At 43.4% G+C, this 17,516-nt stretch overlaps 1 protein-coding gene across 13 annotated transcripts in view; it reads left to right on the forward strand.

The window, feature by feature from the left end:
* TNRC6B (trinucleotide repeat containing adaptor 6B) overlaps window positions 1-17,516 on the forward strand; it is a 247,560-nt gene that overhangs the window by 147,530 nt on the left and 82,514 nt on the right. Inside the window, exon 1 of one of the 13 annotated variants that reach the window (XM_042993343.1) lies at window positions 12,449-14,446. The exons of the other annotated variants lie outside the window; for them this stretch is intronic. The gene's annotated coding sequence lies outside the window, so the exon portion shown is untranslated. Of the gene's footprint in view, window positions 1-12,448; window positions 14,447-17,516 lie in introns of those variants that run through there. 13 annotated transcript variants of the gene reach the window in all.

A 17,516-nucleotide genomic window follows, 5' to 3' on the forward strand; every position in this document is an offset into this window, starting at 1 on the left:
CTGGCAGCTGTTCTCGGAAGAGGCTGGTCCCTCACCCCCGGCAAAATGGGGTACCCTCTTTCACACAAAGGAAACAGGGAGGGGAACCCGTGTCCAACGTGGTGTGCTGGGTAGAGCTGGCTGGGCTGACTCCGGAGCCTAAAGTCTTTCCCTTACCTTGCACTGCCTCCTGATTCACCTGTCCTCTTGTCCTCTCCTCCTGCCAGATAGCCTTCCTCCACGCGCGGGGGAGGCTAGCTCTGAAATGGAAATGTGGTTGTTCAGTTACTTTGCTTACTAGATTTCTTCAGCACTTCCTCACCAAGATAAAGTCCAAATTTAGCCTGAAAGACAAAGCCTTTTGTGCCCCTGCTTATCTTAGACCCTTCTCCTGTCATTTTCTAGTTGTTCTTAAGGCTCCACCCACCCTCTGCCTCAGATTGTTCTGCTCCTGCACTGTCCTCAATCTGGCAGAGTGGTCAAGATCACTGCGAAGCAGACCTGTGTTTGAAACTCAGCTCTGCCACCTACTAGCTGTGTGACCTTGGACCCTGCCTGGAACGCCCTCCTCACCTTGTGTCCCTAACTGAAGTCTGTTCTTTAACACTCTGAACATGGTCCTCTCTGGAGAGGCCTTGCTGGCTTCCTGATGCCTTCACCGTCTTAACCATTCCATTCTTAGCCTCTGCACCTACTGCTGTTGGCATTTTGATTAGTGTCCTTACTGCCAGCATGTATTATTTACTTAAAAGCATACCTTTGGGTACAGATTAGCTTGGAGTTTTTATGGCCTTTGGGTATGGACACAGGCCAAGGTTGTGGTCTCTGTATACCGGGTTTCTACATGCTTGCAACATGCATCAGCTTCCCTTGTGGCTGTGGCCTTGCTCCTGCCCATGTGCCTTGCCTTTCACCAGCTGGGTATTTTTCATTTCATTTAGAAATAGTCTCTTTTTGCGTCGCCTGGGTGGCTCAGTCGGTTAAGTGGCCAACTTTAGTTCAGGTCATGATCTTGCGGTTTATGGGTTCGAGCCCTGTGTCGGGCTCTGTGCTGGCAGCTCAGAGCCTGGAGCCTGCTTCAGATTCTGTGTCTCCCTCTCTCTCTGTCCCTCCCCTGCTTGCTCTCTGTCTGTCTGTCTGTCTGTCTCTCTCAAAAATAATATATTAACATTAAAAAATTTTTTTAAAATAAAAAGTCTCTTTTTAAAAATACTTATTTACTTTTGAGAGAGACAGAACACAGGCAGGGGAGGGGCAGAGAGAGAAGGAGACACAGAATCTGAAGGAGGCTCCAGGCTCTGAGCTGTCAGTGTATAGACCGAGGCAGGGCTCAGACTCAAACTGTGAGTTATGACCTGAGCCAAAGCGCCCCTCATTTAAAAATAGTCTTAAGCAGTGCTGTCCAGTACAACTTTCTCCAGTGATAGAAATATTCTGAGGGCGCCTGGGTGGCTCAGTTGGTTAAGCGTCTGACTCTTAATTTCTGCTCAGGTCATGATCTCACGGTTGTGACCTTGAGCCCCACGTTGGGCTCCATGCTGAGCATGGAGCCTGTTTGGGATTCTCTCTCTCTCCCTCTCTCTCCGCCCCTCAAAAAAAGAAAAGAAAAGTAATATTCTACATCTGTGCTATCCAGTGTGGTGCCCAGTAGCCACATGTGGCTTTTGAACATTTGACATGTGACTGGTATGACTGAGAAACTAATTTTCACATTTTATTTAATTTTAGTTCATTTAAATCGCCCCATGTGGCTAGTGGCCACCATATTGGACAGCTCGGGTCTTAACTGTTAATAATCGCTTAACCCTTCCTATTAAATGACACTGTGTCTTCTCTAGTTTGTAACTTCTGTTTTTTTCCTCTTCTCTTTCATGGGTAACTTATATACTGCAATGTGTGCAGTGTCTAGAGTAATAAACTTGTGTTAAAATCAAATAAAGTACTTAAGGCCTGAACTCTACATTTAAAAATAGTTAAAACGGTTAAGTTTTATGTCACAGATAACTTATCACAATAAAAAGAGAGCACTCGCTTAGTGAGGGGACACGAAGCCTACAGTGAAGGGCATCACGGAGGTTTTGCCAAGCAGGCAGCACCCTGAGTATGAAAGGTATGAGCAGCGGTCCAGGGGAAGGAGGTGACGAGGAGCTGCCTGCCCTGGGTCTAGAGAGGCTGGCGACCAAGTGAGTGCCAGGCCTTGAAGAGGTCTGAATGGCAGGCTCCGGAAATGAGGCTTGGTCCGGAAAGTCATGGAGGGATTTTAAGCAAGCACTGGCATGTTTGGATTTTATTTTTATAAAAATCGCTTTGGCTGCTCTGTGAAAAATGTATCAGAGGATAGCAAAACTGGATCATGGGAGACATAATCAGGCTATAATAATACCAATCACAGTGATAATTATAGAAGCTAACATTCAGTGCTGCAGAGATTCAGGCGGAGAAGACGAGAGTGTGGGAATGCAATGGTCACACGACTAGTACTTGATAGGGTTATGGTGCCATCTCCTCCTTGAAAAATAAGATTTCCCGGGATACCTGGGTGGCTCAGTTGGTTAAGCGACTGACTTTAGCTCAGGTCGTGATCTCCTGGTTCATGAATTCGAGCCCCATGTCGGGCTCTGTGCTGACAGCTCAGGGCCTGGAGCCTGCTTCAGATTCTGTGTCTCCCATCTCTCTGTCCCTCCCCTGCCTCTCAAAAATAAAACATTTAAAAATTAAAAAAAAAAAAAAAGATTTCCTTATCTGGAAAGGTCTTTACCATTTTGCAGTGCACTACTGTATAAGAATAGCTAACCCAAAGCTAACTGAGATGCCATATTCTTTAACACTCTTTAAATATGGAAGAAAACTCAATGTGACAAATAATGATCAAATAATAAATAAGGTCTTCGCCTTAAAAGTAATGCAGATCAGGGGCACCTGGGTGGCTTAGTTGGTTGAGCGTCTGACTCTTGATTTTGGCTCAGGTAATGATCCCAGGGTCGTGGGATCGATCTCCACATCAGGCTCCATGCTAAACATGGAGCCTGCTTGGGATTCTCTCTCTTCTGCTGCCCCTTCTCCCCCATGCGCACGTGTGTGCACTGTCTCTCTCAAATTAAAAAAACAAAACAAACAAACAAAAAAAACGCAGATTAGTATTAGTAGGGAAGAGAGGTGGCTGTGGCTATGAAAGGGCGTAGCACAGGATTCTTGTAACAGAACTGTTCCGTATCTTGACTGTGGCGTGATTGGTCATACAAATCCACATGCGGCAAATGGCAGACAACTAAATACACACATAAATGAGTACATATGAAACTGGTAAAATCCGAGTAAGGTTGGTGGATTACATCAATGTGAGTTTCCTGTTTGTGGCATTGTACTATAATCACGTAAGATTTGCCATTGGAGGAGACTAGGGATCTCTGTGTATTTATTTCTTACAACTGCATGTGAATCTATAGTTATCTCCAAGTAAAAAGTTAAACAAAAAAATTAGGTAAAGCAGGTCCCTCTTAGAGCTCCTAGTTTTCCGTATCTGGTTTCTTCAGTCACAGTTTTCTACAGAAGTGACTTGTTTTGATTAAATTTGACATTTTGCTAAAGAATACTAAGCTGTTTTGTCAATTCTGAGATCTACATTTTCTTCTTCACCCTCTAATATCTTTGCAGTAAGGATGCATCTTAACAGTTCGTGGAGACTTGGCAGTCTCACTGGTGGCAGCTTTTCTTAGTGGCACCTAAAGTATTGGTGTGTCTTAGCAAAATCACTGGCATCCTGGATTTAATACCTTTGGTTAGTGAGTCATCCGGCTATGTTGGAAGGAACAGTGGCTGGTAAAGTTATGTTAGGCACTTTTTATGTGGTCTGTCAGTTATTAAGTGTGTGTTTTCTCAGCTTCAAGCTCAGCCTTCTGTGCTCTTTGTAATGTTGAAGCTGGGATCCTACCACCCGCCTCTGGTTGCCCGCCTGGCTCTTTGTTAGGTATTGTGGGGGGTGGGGGGGACGGTGCAGAGAAGGAAGAAGGAGCCTGCGTCTTCCTGTCTGCTTCATCTTCCCCTGAGGGTCGCTTGAGCAATACTGCTTTGCTCCAACAGCAGCAGCAGTTCCTTCCCGTAGCAGCAGCTGAATCCATCTTCCAGTTTCCCCAGTGCTTTCAGGACCAGCCTTATTGCACCCCCCGAGGTGCTGGCACCCCACCACAGCCCCCTCCCTACTCAGAGGTCCATGGCGGAACTTCTTCACTCGGTTCCCCAGCCTAGGACAGCATTGGTGTGCTCTCTCTCCGTCTCCCTCTTTTTGACTTGTCAGTGAGTTAATAATTTTATACCTGGTTAGCCATTCTTTATATTAAAGCCTCTCTGTTAAAGTAATGAGTGTGGTCTGTGGCCTGCATGGACCTTGACGATACTAGTGAAGTTAACAGAACCAGCAGTATGTGCATGGACTGCATCCGGGCTTCTCGTACATGCTCTGTTCTCTGCATCCAGTGACCTTGTTAAAATAGAAATCTAACATTCCCACTTGAACCCCGCAGCGGATTCCCATGCTCTGCGGACAAAGAAGAAACCTGTTCACAGGGCCTGCAGGGCTGTGGCTGGGTAGGCTCATTGCTACTCCTCCTCTCACACTTCACTTCCCTCGTCTTTGTGATCTGGCCACCCTGGCCGCATTTCAGTTCCTCAGCAGCCAGGTTTCTCCTACTTCGTAGCCTTTGCTGATGTGGTTCCCCCTGCTTAGACCACTTCCTCTTCCCACCCCCTTGTCCTTAGGCCTCCTTCCTTTAGCCTCAGTTTATAGGTAACTCCCTTGGGAACACCCCTCTCCCCCCTGACAGGTCTGCACCCCCAGCACATGCACACACAGTATCATGCCCCTCACAGCACTTACCACAGTCTCAGTGGATGTTTCTATGTGTTTCTCTCTAATGACTGTCTCTTTCCCCAATACTCCATTAGCTTCATGAGGGCAGGACTAAGTCCATGTTGGGTTTTTTCTTTCTTTTTTAACTGCTGCGTCCTAAGTGCCTGGCACATTGTATGTGCTCAATAAATAGTTGCTGAATGAACAAGGATATTGTAAAATAAGTATTTGTCCAGTGTAGGAAGGGACCACTTGGGGATGTCTTAATGGTGAATCAGTTTTTATTATAAGCTAAAAATTTTTGAGAAAGCGAGTTCGATTACCATGAGTCTTGCTGTGAGTTAGGTTTACTTCAGTAAAAATACTGACAAGGAGCCAAACCATGAGAAAAAAATTCACTTATTAAACTGGAAGCCATGGTATGTTAGATTGCTGCCTTCTGTGGTATTTGGATGAAAAACATACGAAAACCCTCTTGAAGCCTAATTCCTATTGTGGTTTCTGTATTAGCACCCCTTCCTTAAAAGACAAACATGAAGCTATCCCAGTTTCTTTCTTTGAGTTGCCATTAGTCCCAAATGGGAGATTTTGCTACCACATGAACATTCTAAAACTTTCTCTTCACTCACTACAGCGCCTTGTGTTTGACGGGCATAACTGTGCCTTTGCCTGCCTTTCTGCTAGGTCTGCTCAAGCTCTTGGTCGAATGGGGGAATCCTGCCTTAGCAAGGTGTGCCCTGCACATGTCCTTTCTGGGAGCCCATTAGCATACTCTGAAAATTCCTTCTGACTGTGAAAGCATTTCCTTTATTGCTTCTTGCCTTCCGTCACTGCATTATTGGCGTCTACCTTTTTGTAGTTAACAATAAAAAGTAGAGACTGTTTCTTGATACAGTTGTCCCACATGGTATTTTCCAAATTACTCTTTTGTTGAAATTGGATTTACTAATTCTTTAAACTTGCTCTAAAATGTTAGATGACGGGCTGACACCATCTAGCCCAATTTCTTCTCTCACAGGTGTGACCCAGAGCCAGGTGAGTGGCCTGCCCAGAGCTCTAGACCCGCTGCCTCATGTGGTCAGTGCTAGTGAGGACTGTGAACCCACCGTGTGTAAGGCAGTGTCAGGAAAGAATACCGATCCTTTGGAACTCACATCCAAATCATTGTTGCTTTAAGAAAGCAGACTGTAGTGGGGCGCCTGGGTGGCTCAGTCAGTTAAGCATCCGACTTCAGCTCAGGTTGTGATCTCACGATTTGTGAGTTCGAGCCCCACGCCAGGCTCTGCGTCGATGGTTCGGAGCCTGGAGCCTGCTTCAGATTCTGTCTCCCTCTCTCTGCCCCTCCCCCACTCACACTCTGTCTCTTTGTCTCTCTCTCAAAAATAAACAAACATTAAAAGAAAGGAAGAAAGACTGCAGATATTGAGAAAAATGCCTTAGCACACTGTGAAAGTGCAGTGTGAAAGAGGAGTTCCCAAGCTGCCTGAGCCAAGAAAACATTACAGGAACAAGTACATAGCCCTTCAAGATAACTGCTTTGAGGGGGACAAAACTTAACCCGTCTCAGTAAATCCTGGTATGATTGTTAAGATCTCAGGCTTATTTCTTTCTAATGTGGTTTGTAGTGTCATGGCCGCTATTTTCAGGGTGCTTATAACATTCTTAGAGACAGTGACCTAATTTAATAGCAATAAGTCTAAAATTCTATTACATAGTGCCTTATTGATCATTGATAGTGAAGAGTAGAATTCTGAGCAGCAGGGGTCATGCTGCCAGGAAAGCTTTTGTAGGCGGGTGACTTAAGTCAGCTGCGGGGTGCAGGTGCATGGGCATCTCATTCCTTTAACAAGCATTTATTGGATGCCATTCCTGGACCACGCATGGGTGGCACAGGGGAGTGCCAGAGAAAAGGCAGGAGGTGACAGTGGGTTCTGGTAAAAGGAATTGAAGGTTTATAAAGAGGGATGTGGTAGAGGAGACCGGGGTGTAAGTTGAAGCCACGTGAACAACAGGCTTTGGGAGCCAGGCTCAGAAGTGGAGGCTTGATCCTGACGGGTGGGGCAAGTTCGTTGTCGAAACTGGAATACTTTTGAGGAGCAGCAGGCTTGAAGCAGACCTCCAACGCCTCTGGGAAGCAGGCTCACCTGGCTTTTGAGTTTTCAGGCTGGTCTGGCCAGATGACATTACATGCACCCACAGAAGAATTAAATTGCTCTTAGGGGTTATCTGATTAAAAGCCAAATGAACTTTATTGTTCCAATTACCCCACTGTGTAGAAAGTGTTTACCACTTCCTCTCCCTGGGAAACTAGGCTGAACCCCTTGAGGGCAGGGCCTGTGTCTGTCTGGTTCACCTCTGTATCCCCAGGGCCAGGATAACGGTTGGCACTTAGTAGGACAGTCAGTATTTGCTTAGCAACAAGACTAAGTGCCCTGGGCCTTCAGGAGGCCTTCCATTGGGTGTCACGGGAAGGGGCAGGAGGAAGTGGGACTTGAGCTGGGAAACTGCAGCTGGAGGGAAAGATACATGAAGGGTGAGAAAGACATTTCTGGAGGTGATGCCTGGAGGATAACTTCAGCGGAGGACCAGGCCTGGGAACGTGGATGGGAGGCTAGAGGTTCTTTGATGGCAGTGGGAGGAAAGGAAGAGACCTGGATGTGGTGGCAGGTGCCATCCACTTTTGTGTTGTTTGGGCTCTCCACGGACTCCCTCCCCTTCCCCCCTGCCCCGAGTAGTACCTCCTCTCCTAACTGCCATTCACCCTGCAGACCTGGGCTGAGTACATTGGTGTCGGGAGTGGCCACACAGGCCTTCTCACTGTGCCTTACACGCTCACCAAGTTGGTTTCCTGTGCCTTTCAGACTGGTTCTTCCCCCTCCGTAAATGGCTCCCCTGACACCCTACACCCCCCATGGCCTTCCCCCCCCTCCCCCCCCCCCACCATTCAGAGCTCAAATATCACCTCCTCAGAAGCCTTCTTCCTTCACCTTTTCCAAAAGAACCCATTCTCTGCCCTGTCCCATTACCCTGTCTACTTCTCTTCACGGGATCAATCACTACTAAAATCATATTACTTGTTAGTCTGCTGGTTTACTGCTTGTTTTCCCTTATTGGAGTAGAAGTACCATTTCTGTCTTTTTTTCCTGTATGCTGAGTTGAACTCACCAAGTTGTTCCCACCCTTTACCTTTCAGACTGGTTCTTATCCCCTGGTGGGTCAGTGCAGGGGAAAAAATACAGTTTATTACAGAGGGAGACCCTTTGTTTAAAAAAATATCTGTAACTTAACTAACTGTAAACTTAGGGACTTTATTAGCAACAAATCGTGATACAGCTTATAATCGATGCCATGGAGAAGCTGCCGCAGTAGGAGTCCAGCACGTCCTAGCTTGAGTGCTCTGGCCTCCTTGCCCTGTGCCTCTAAACTGGCTACTTGTGGGTGATGGAATGTGTAGTAGGGAATCCTTATTGAAGGATGCTCAAATTCTTTTTTTTTTTTTTTTAATTTTTTTAAGTTTATTCATTTTTGAGAGAGAGAGAGAGAGTGTGTGAGCAGGGGAGGGACAGAGAGAGAGAGAGAGGGAGACACAGAATCCAAAGCAGGCTCCAGGCTCCAGGCTCTGTCTGAGCTGTCAGCACAGAGCCGACGCAGGGAGGGAACTCACAAACTGCGAGATCATGACCTGAGCCGAAGTCGGATGCTCAGCCGACAGAGCTACCCAAGCGCCCAAGGATGTCCAAATTCTTGATAGCTGTGGACAGGCCACAGGGGTCTTGGAGCCCAAGCCAGCATCCTGAGTAGGACCAGGAGCTAGGATTTAGAGTATGACAGTGGGTATGTGTTAGAAGTGGTTTGAGGGAGGGGTGGAGGTTTGAGCCCCCTCCCCTTCCCACCCCCACCTACTGGGGAGCCTTTGTCACTCTGTTAGCTTTAGAGTGACTTAGAAGAGGGAGGGAGAGACTCTGAATCTACGCTGCTTGAGGCAGAGAGTGATTTTTGTGAGTGTGTGTGCACACAACTTATTGTTCAAGTGTTTGCTTAAATCATTTTATCTTCTTGGAATTTTTTTTTTTTTTTACCTTTTGGTTAGTACCTTGAAGGCTTAGTTGTGGTGCTCAGTGTTTCATGTCCCTTCTCCTTTCATCTTTTTTTTTTTTTTTTTTTTAAGCAAAAGATGCATATGTAACAGTGCAAAGCTTAATTGTGGAAACCCCAAGTTGGTCAAAAGAATTGGCAGGCATTGTGAACACACTCTCTTTCTTCACTTTCCCTTCCCTTTTAAAGACTTTGTTTTAGGAAAAGGGAAATTGGTGTGTTTGGAGAGCAGTTGTTAGCTTTCAAGACTGGACTCGTTGGTCTAATTTGGTAAAGGCCTGCAGCGTGTCAAATAAAATGAATGAAAAAGGTGAAGCTAAGGCAGGCACGTAGGGGAAAGCAAACTGTAAATTTTAACTCAAAAGCCCCACCTAATACGCTTTTAGCAAAAAGGCCTGGCTGGTTCTGGGAAGCTTTAGGTTTCCTGATGATGGCAGCATCCTTCTAAGGTATCCCATTTCCTGCCCTTCCCACCTCACGCACCCCCTGGTTCTGTTGATACCTGTAGCATTCTGTCTTGTGTGCTAGAAGATTCTAGGTCTTCCACCATTCCCTGTGGCACAGCACAGCATGTAGTTTCCTTTTGTCAGGATGTTGTTTCCTTCTCTTAAGTGTGTGGACTATTTGATAGGAGTTCTTACCCGTATTCCTAAGTCAGGTCTTTAGTATCCTGCCCATGTTTCCAGAGACATGTTCCTGTACCAGCTGAGCGCTTAGGAAGGATATAAATGCAAACTCATTTTAGTTGCTAGTTTTCTCTTGAAGGTAGTACAATTAAGTGAAGATTTGACTAACTTCTTACCCTGTTTATCGACTCCTCCTGTCTACTTTCCTGTTGCCCCTCGCTCTAGGGTTCCCACTGGACATTCTGCCCAAAACCGTCCATACTTTAGGTGTCCTGTGTGTTAGAATTAGATGGTTGCTTGGTGAGTGTGGAGTCCATACAAGGGGTGTTTTAATGGAAGGATTTCAATGGCTAGTGTCCTGAAGTTAAGGTGTCCTGGCCTGTCCATCTCTCTTTCCATTTTAAAGTGTAGCCAGGAGGCAGGATGACTCATTGCTAATAATTCGGGCACTTTCAGCCCCCAGGAGAAGTAGAGAAAATAAATTTTTGCCCTTTGGAATCTCCCTGACCACCTCTCTTGTGTGTCGTCACACCATCTCATAGCCCCTCACAGAGGTACAATTAGGGAGCCCCTGAAACCTCCTAGTTGTCATTTGCAGCTTGTGTCTGAGAAGAGTTTTGTTCTACTGTCATGGCTGATCTGGACAGCCTGCGTCTCCGTGTGGGGTGGGCCGTACAGTTTCCTCTGTGCCACACCAAACGCACAGGCGTCAGGAGTAAGGAAGAGGTTTAGAGAGAATGGGGAGCTGACCCAGGGGAAATTTCTTGGCTCTTTGAAGGCCTTGATTGGAGTCAAAGAAAGGGAGGGGATTTGTGCTCCAGCTGTGGGAGCATGTGGGCCAGAGCACAGAGAGGAATGAGGCCTGTCTAGGGATTTGAGGGTTCTCACAGAGGGATCTCCTTTGGTGACCCTGAACAGTGATCTTCTGAACTCAGGGTAGCATCACTGCCTTGACCACTCATTTGACTTCCAGATCCATTTCATATTGCTTATTCAAATCAAATAGATTATTGGAATTAAAAAAAATATCTTTAAGTAATTTCTACACCCAACATTGGGCTCGAACTCACAACCCTGAGATCAAGAGTTGCATGCTCCACCAACCAAGCCAGCCATGTACCACAATTATTAGGTTTTTTTAAATTTAAACTCTTTATTTTGAAATAATTGTAGAATCACATGCTAAATAACATGCTCACATGTTATTGTAAAAATAACATGCTAAAAAAAGGAAGCAGGCGGGGCGCCTGGGTGGCTCAGTCAGTCCAACTTCAGCTCAGGTCATGATCTCCTGGTTCGTGGGTTCAAGCCCTGCATCAGGCTCCGTGCTGACAGCTCGTAGCCTGGAGCCTGCTTCGTGGATTCTGTGTCTTCATCTCTCTCTCTGCCCCTCCTCCATTCATACTCTGTCCCTCTCTCTAAATAAAAAACGTTAAAAAAATTTGTTTTAATTGTAAAAGAAAAAAAAAAGGAAGCAGGCAAACCAAGAAATAGACTCTTAACTATAGAGAACACACGGATAGTCACCAGATGAGAGCTAGATGGGGGGATGGGAGAAATAGGTGATGGGGATTAAGGAGTGCACTCGTGACAACCATTGGCTGATGTATGAACTGTTGAATCACTATATCATACACCTGAAACTAACACTACACTGTGTGTTAACTAACTGGAATTTAAATAAAAACTAAAGAAAAAAATGGTTGTAAGAAATAATCTTGTGTATCTTGTCCTGTTTCCCCTGTTGCTAACATCTTGTTGTGTGACCTTGTTTAAAAATTGAATTATCTGGTCAAAAAGAGTATACGGTCATCTTAAAACCACCCAGCTTTCCCTTCTCAGACACATCAGTATTACTCATTTTTTATGTTTCCTTCCAGGGAGTCTCTATTCATACACATATGGTAGCATCAAGTGCACTTCTTTGTATCTTGCTTTTTAAATTTAACAACATACCTTGAAGGTCTATTTTCATTAGTACATAAGAAACTTCCTTTTATATATGCAATTATAATCTAAGCTTGTGTGGATAACCTGTAATTTATTTAACCAATCTCCTAATTGATGGACTGTTTCCAATCTTTTGCCATTACAAACATGTTGCAACGAATATCCTTTACATATATAATTTCCCTCATGTGTAATTACTTTCCTGTGATATGTTCCTAGAAGTGAGGTTGCTGGGTCAAAACCTATGTACACTTTAATTTTGATAGGTCAAATGGTTCTCTCTGAGATTGTACCAGCTTATACTCCAACCAACCCTGTATGTGAATGCCTTTTTCCCTGACACCTTTGAGAGTACAGTGTTTTTACTAAATTTTGTCAGTGACACTTTGGTAAGTGAAAAGTAGTCTCTCAGTATTAGTTTTAATATACTGTTCCCTTGTAAGGAATGTAGTAGATCATCTTTTCATAAGTTTTAGAACTTTTTATCTCCTCTGTGAACTGTTCATTTCCTTCATCCACTTTTCTATTGGATTGTTGGTCTTTTCCTTATTGATTTGTAGAAGCTCTTTCTGGAATCTAGCCTTATGTGCTATAGGTTGCTGATATCTTTTTCTCAACAAATACTAGTTTGTTCTTGGTGGATTTATCATATTAATCGTTTTAAAGTTTTTATATATCTGTATTTTATACAAATATAGCAATTGTTTATGGATTCTGAGTATGTATCTTAGTTAGAAAGTCTTTGGGGGCACCTGGCTGATTCAGTTGGTAGAGCGTGCAACTCTTGATCTTGGGACTCCGAGTTCGGGCCCCACATTAGGTGGGGCCTACATTACTTACAATCTTAAGAGAAAAAAAAAAAAAAGAAAGGCTTTGTTCATTCTAATTCTGAAAAGAAAAATTCACCACAATCTCTTAAAGTGCTTTAGCTGTTCCCTTCCTTGCTTCCTTCCTTCCTTCCTTCCTTTACATTTAAATCTTTTCTCTGTCTGGACTTTAGTTTCATTTAAGGTTTGAGGTATGGGTCTGATTTTATAGAGAGAGTCGGGGTGGCTCCTGAGGACCTTCTCAGAAATGATGACCTCTTTGAATTACCCATAGCGCTTCTCTGGTGCTTTATGCATCATAGTTGCTTGATGTGGAGGAGAAAGAGGACACCAGTGCAGAAGCAGCAGCAGCAACAGCAGCCCATGGGCTGGGTATTGTTATGTGTTTTCCACCCACATTCTCTAATCAGCGCAGCTTTTCTTCAAGATAGGTAGCGTACCCCCATTTTATAGATACGAAAACTGACTTAGAGGCCAGATAATTTGCCCAGGTTCCTGCCATTAGTGTCTGAGACCCAAGATACATACAGTTGATTTGAAAATTGCCAGACTCCAAAGTCTGTGCTCTTTACCAGACAGCCTTGGCAGAAGGCTCTGCTTGTTGTAATTTACCATGCTTGATATGGAATTGTAGGAGGTGGAATCAAAAGAACTTTGAAGAAGTTGTTGGAAACTGAAGGTCCTAAAACACAAAGGAATACAGAACTCTACCGCATGCATCCGTTCACACCCACTCGACTCCACTTACATATAGAAAGTGTAATTCTTCACTATAAGGAGAAGAAAGATCTTGATACCTTAAGAGAAATTTAAGTATTCTCTCAGAGAAATAGGATATTTACACATAGCTATTACTGAGATTATCTATTAAAGATCACAATGGTAGATCATTCTCTAAAAATTTCCCTCCGGTTACGTAAATTAGGTACAAACCTAATTTAATACACCATCTTAAGTGGAGTCAGGCATTCTGTATTTGATCCTGAAAAATTAGACACAGGTCAGTGTTGGCTTGGTTGTTACCAAAATATAAATCCTATTTTAAATTTTGAGTCATTTTTGCACTGGGGTTTAATTTTAGTTGAAAAATTAGGTCACGTAAGTTCATGAGTTAGCTTTACACTTAGTTGGTTACTTATTAACCTTTAACATGCTTATCTTTCAGAAATACACATTTTCCTCAAGGTAATTCAGTGATTATCTTTCAGCTTGCTAAATTTAAGTGACAACTGCTAGCACACAAGAACACGACTTTCCATTTTGACTATTCTGAAAATAGAGCACAAATTAAGAGCATTGAGAAGTAGGGTACGACTGTCACCTGTGGAATCCTGAATTCAGAGTTGATTTCCTTCTCTGCTAATTTTCTCAATACCAAGATAAGTGTCACAAATAGCACCCTTTCTCAGAGGATTTCCAGAATTAGAGTAACAGGCACCAGCTTAATAGAATGGTAGTGATGCAGTATAATCAGGAAGCGTATACACTGCCTAGTTCCCTTGCTCTTTGCAGTAGCTACTGTGTGATCTCTGAGGAAAGTTCATGTCTTTTCTAAAATGCTTGTTGTTGTTGTTGTTGTTGTTGTTTTTCTTAAGGCAGAGATCTACAAATGAGTGCAAAAATCACTTTCCTGGGGGGGCGGGGCTGCATTATGACCACACCCCTAACGCCCCTCCTACCTTGTCAGCATGGGATATACATCAGCCTTAGGCATGGTTAGAGGAGAGGCAAATGTTTCATTGTTTGAATTCTCTTTTGATTCCTTAAAGTTGAGTAATAATGCTCTTGAAAATTTTCATTTAGCCGTATTTCTTATGTGTGCGACGTAGCCATGAGAGAGAAAGTGGTTTGGTCAGTGAGAAAGGAGGGTCCAGAGCCTAAGGATAATGGCTCCCAGTTGAGGGCACACATGATCCAATTCCCTTCCCTTGTTTCAGTGGCAGCAAACCTCCCAGAACCTTCCAGAACCTGCTATACCATCTCCTTTGGGAGTGCACACATGGGATCTGAACCTCAGACCAAGGCTTCCAAGTCAGCATCTTCAAAGATGAGGCCCTGGTGTGGATGGACATGTTTAGAGCATGTGAAGCATTTTGATGTCCTAGCCACTGAGTTAGTCCTTGGTGAGTTTAGATACCACGTACTCTTAACAGTCATGTGTCACACTTCAATTGCTTTAAAACTGCCTTTAAAAAATTTTTTTTTAATGATTATGTATTTTTGAAGGAAAGAGAGAGCGTGAGCAAGGGAGGGGCAGAGAGAGAGGGAGACACAGAATCCGAAACGGGCTCCAGGCTCTGAGCCATCAACACAGAGCCCGACGTGGGGCTCAAACTCACAAACCGTGAGATCATGACCTGAGCTGAAGTTGGTCGCTTAACTGACTGAGCCACCCAGGCGCCCCTAAAACTGCCTTTTAATGGAGTGTCAGCTTACTGTAATTTTGGTTGAATTGTTAACAATCTTACTGATTTCAAAGGTCAGTTACATATTTATTCTTTTAATAATATAATTGTGTTGGACCATGCATGGAAGCAGGCAGAGAAAGGGAAAAACAACATAAAAATAAAAGCACCTAAATGTTTATGAACATAGCCCCACTTATCTGCTGTTAATAAGTTGTCAGGTCTTCTAAACACGTGTGCCTCACAAGTGTGGATTCTGATTGATCCACTTTTCTGCCGAGGAACTCTAGATTATCACTGTTCTGTAGTGAGTAGTTCTTTCCGAAGCCCTTCCTTAGACTCTTCATTTCTCTTTGCTTTCTTTGTTGTTGAATGCCAAGGGCAGAGTGCTTGTCTGGCTTTTGTGGGTTTGTCTGGCCCTTAAGGTTTAAACATGGTTTTTAGTGGCTCCAAGATATAAATATTAGAGTATGTGGTATAGCTCTCGTCATGGTGTTGCCCCTTTGCCTGTTTGGATATTTGTAAAACTACCACTCACTTCAGATGGTCTTTAGGAGCCTGGCCTAAAGTGCTTTCAGGAGTATGTATGGGAAAGTACTTTCAGGAGTAAAACGTGAGATGTTGTTAATAAAGATTTATTCACCAAATTAGCACAGTAAAACCTAGCAGTTCCTTTGAGCGAAGAAGCTAAGCTTAAGGCAAGCAAAACCACAGGAATGGCTGAAAATTGAGCAGATTTGACTCAGAGTTCCCACCTGAACACACCATCATGTGTTACCAATTGAATGAAACTTCAAGCGAAAAATCCAGTGAAGATGCTGGTAGTTTATGGTGATCCAGAATGTTAAGTGAAATGTAAAGGTAAAGGTTTAAAAATTCAGACGTTCGCTCCTCATCAGGGAAATACAAATCAAAACCACACTCAGATATCACCTCACGCCAGTCAGAGTGGCCACAATGAACAAATCAGGAGACTATAGATGCTGGAGAGGATGTGGAGAAACGGGAACCCTCTTGCACTGTTGGTGGGAATGCAAATTGGTGCAGCCGCTCTGGAAAACAGTGTGGAGGTTCCTCAAAAAATTAAAAATAGACCTACCCTATGACCCAGCAATAGCACTGCTAGGAATTTACCCAAGGGATACAGGAGTACTGATGCATAGGGGCACTTGTACCCCAATGTTTATAGCAGCACTCTCAACAATAGCCAAATTATGGGAAGAGCCTAAATGTCCATCAACTGATGAATGGATAAAGAAATTGTGGTTTATATACACAACGGAATACTACGTGGCAATGAGAAAGAATGAAATATGGCCTTTTGTAGCAACGTGGATGGAACTGGAGAGTGTGATGCTAAGTGAAATAAGCCATACAGAGAAAGACAGATACCATATGGTTTCACTCTTATGTGGATCCTGAGAAACTTAACAGAAACCCATGGGGGAGGGGAAGGAAAAAAAAAAAAGAGGTTAGAGTGGGAGAGAGCCAAAGCATAAGAGACTCTTAAAAACTGAGAACAAACTGAGGGTTGATGGGGGGTGGGAGGGAGGGGAGGGTGGGTGATGGGTATTGAGGAGGGCACCTTTTGGGATGAGCACTGGGTGTTGTATGAAAACCAATTTGACAATAAACTTCATATATTGGAAAAAAAATAAAAATAAATAAAAATTCAGACGTTGACTTCCTAAGATTTCTTTTACAGGTGATTTCATTGCATTTAAAAATGAAACTTGATACCCATTCTAGGAATGTTATCCACACAGAAGCTCCAATTTAAAGGTTTCATCTTTTAGGAACAGTGTGCGCACCCTGGGTGAAATTTCAACTGATAAAGAGATCTCACTTATACTGGTGTATCAGTCAGGGTTCTGTCAGGAAAACAGGCCATTCAAGGTATTCCTTGCAGGAAAGATTTTTTTCCCCTTTCTTTTCTTTTTTTATTTTTATTGTAGCCCCTTATTGAGGTATAACTGACATATAATAAACTGCTCATATTTGAAGCGTTCAATATTCGTTCAGTTTTGAGTTACATACAAACGATGATGAATGTATCCTTTGTTCCTCAGAGTCTACTTGTGCCCATTTGTCAATACTCCTTCCTGTCCTTTTCTTCCCCTCCCCAACTCCTCAGTAACCACTGATCTGCTTTGTGTCACAGTAGTTTGTGGGGGTTTTTACAATTTGATACCAATGGAACATACAGTACTTCTTGTCTAGCTTATTTCACTCATCGTAATTTTGAGGTTTCTCCATATTGTGTGTATCAATAGTTCATTCTTATTGCTGAGTCGTACTTCATGGCAGGCGCTACCACTGTTTGTTTATCCATTCATCTACGGATGCCTGTTTGAGTAGTTTATAGTTTTCAGCTATTAGAAAATACTTGTTTACAAAGTCTTTGTATTGGATGTATGCTTTATTTTCTCTAGGGTAAATACCTAGGTGTGGAATGGCTGGATCGGTATGGTAGGTGTCTGTTTAACTTTGTAGAAAACTGCCAAACTATTTTCCAAAGTGATTGTACTATTTTACATTCCCACCACAAGAGTTCCAGTTTCCAAAACCAGGTGCAGTCAGTCTTTTTTTAAATTTGGACATTCTAATAAGTATGCATATGGTAGCATCTCACAGTAGCTTTAGGGTTTTTTTTGGTTTTGTTTGTTTGTTTGTTTGTTTTTAATGACTGATGATGTTGAACGTCTTCTTATGTGCTTATTTGCCATCTGTAAATTTTCTTTGGTAAAGTGTCTTCTAATCTTTGGCCTCTTTTAAAAATTGTTTATTA

Source organism: Panthera tigris, chromosome B4 (genome assembly GCF_018350195.1).
Source record: "Panthera tigris isolate Pti1 chromosome B4, P.tigris_Pti1_mat1.1, whole genome shotgun sequence".
Taxonomy (NCBI): Eukaryota; Metazoa; Chordata; class Mammalia; order Carnivora; family Felidae; genus Panthera; species Panthera tigris.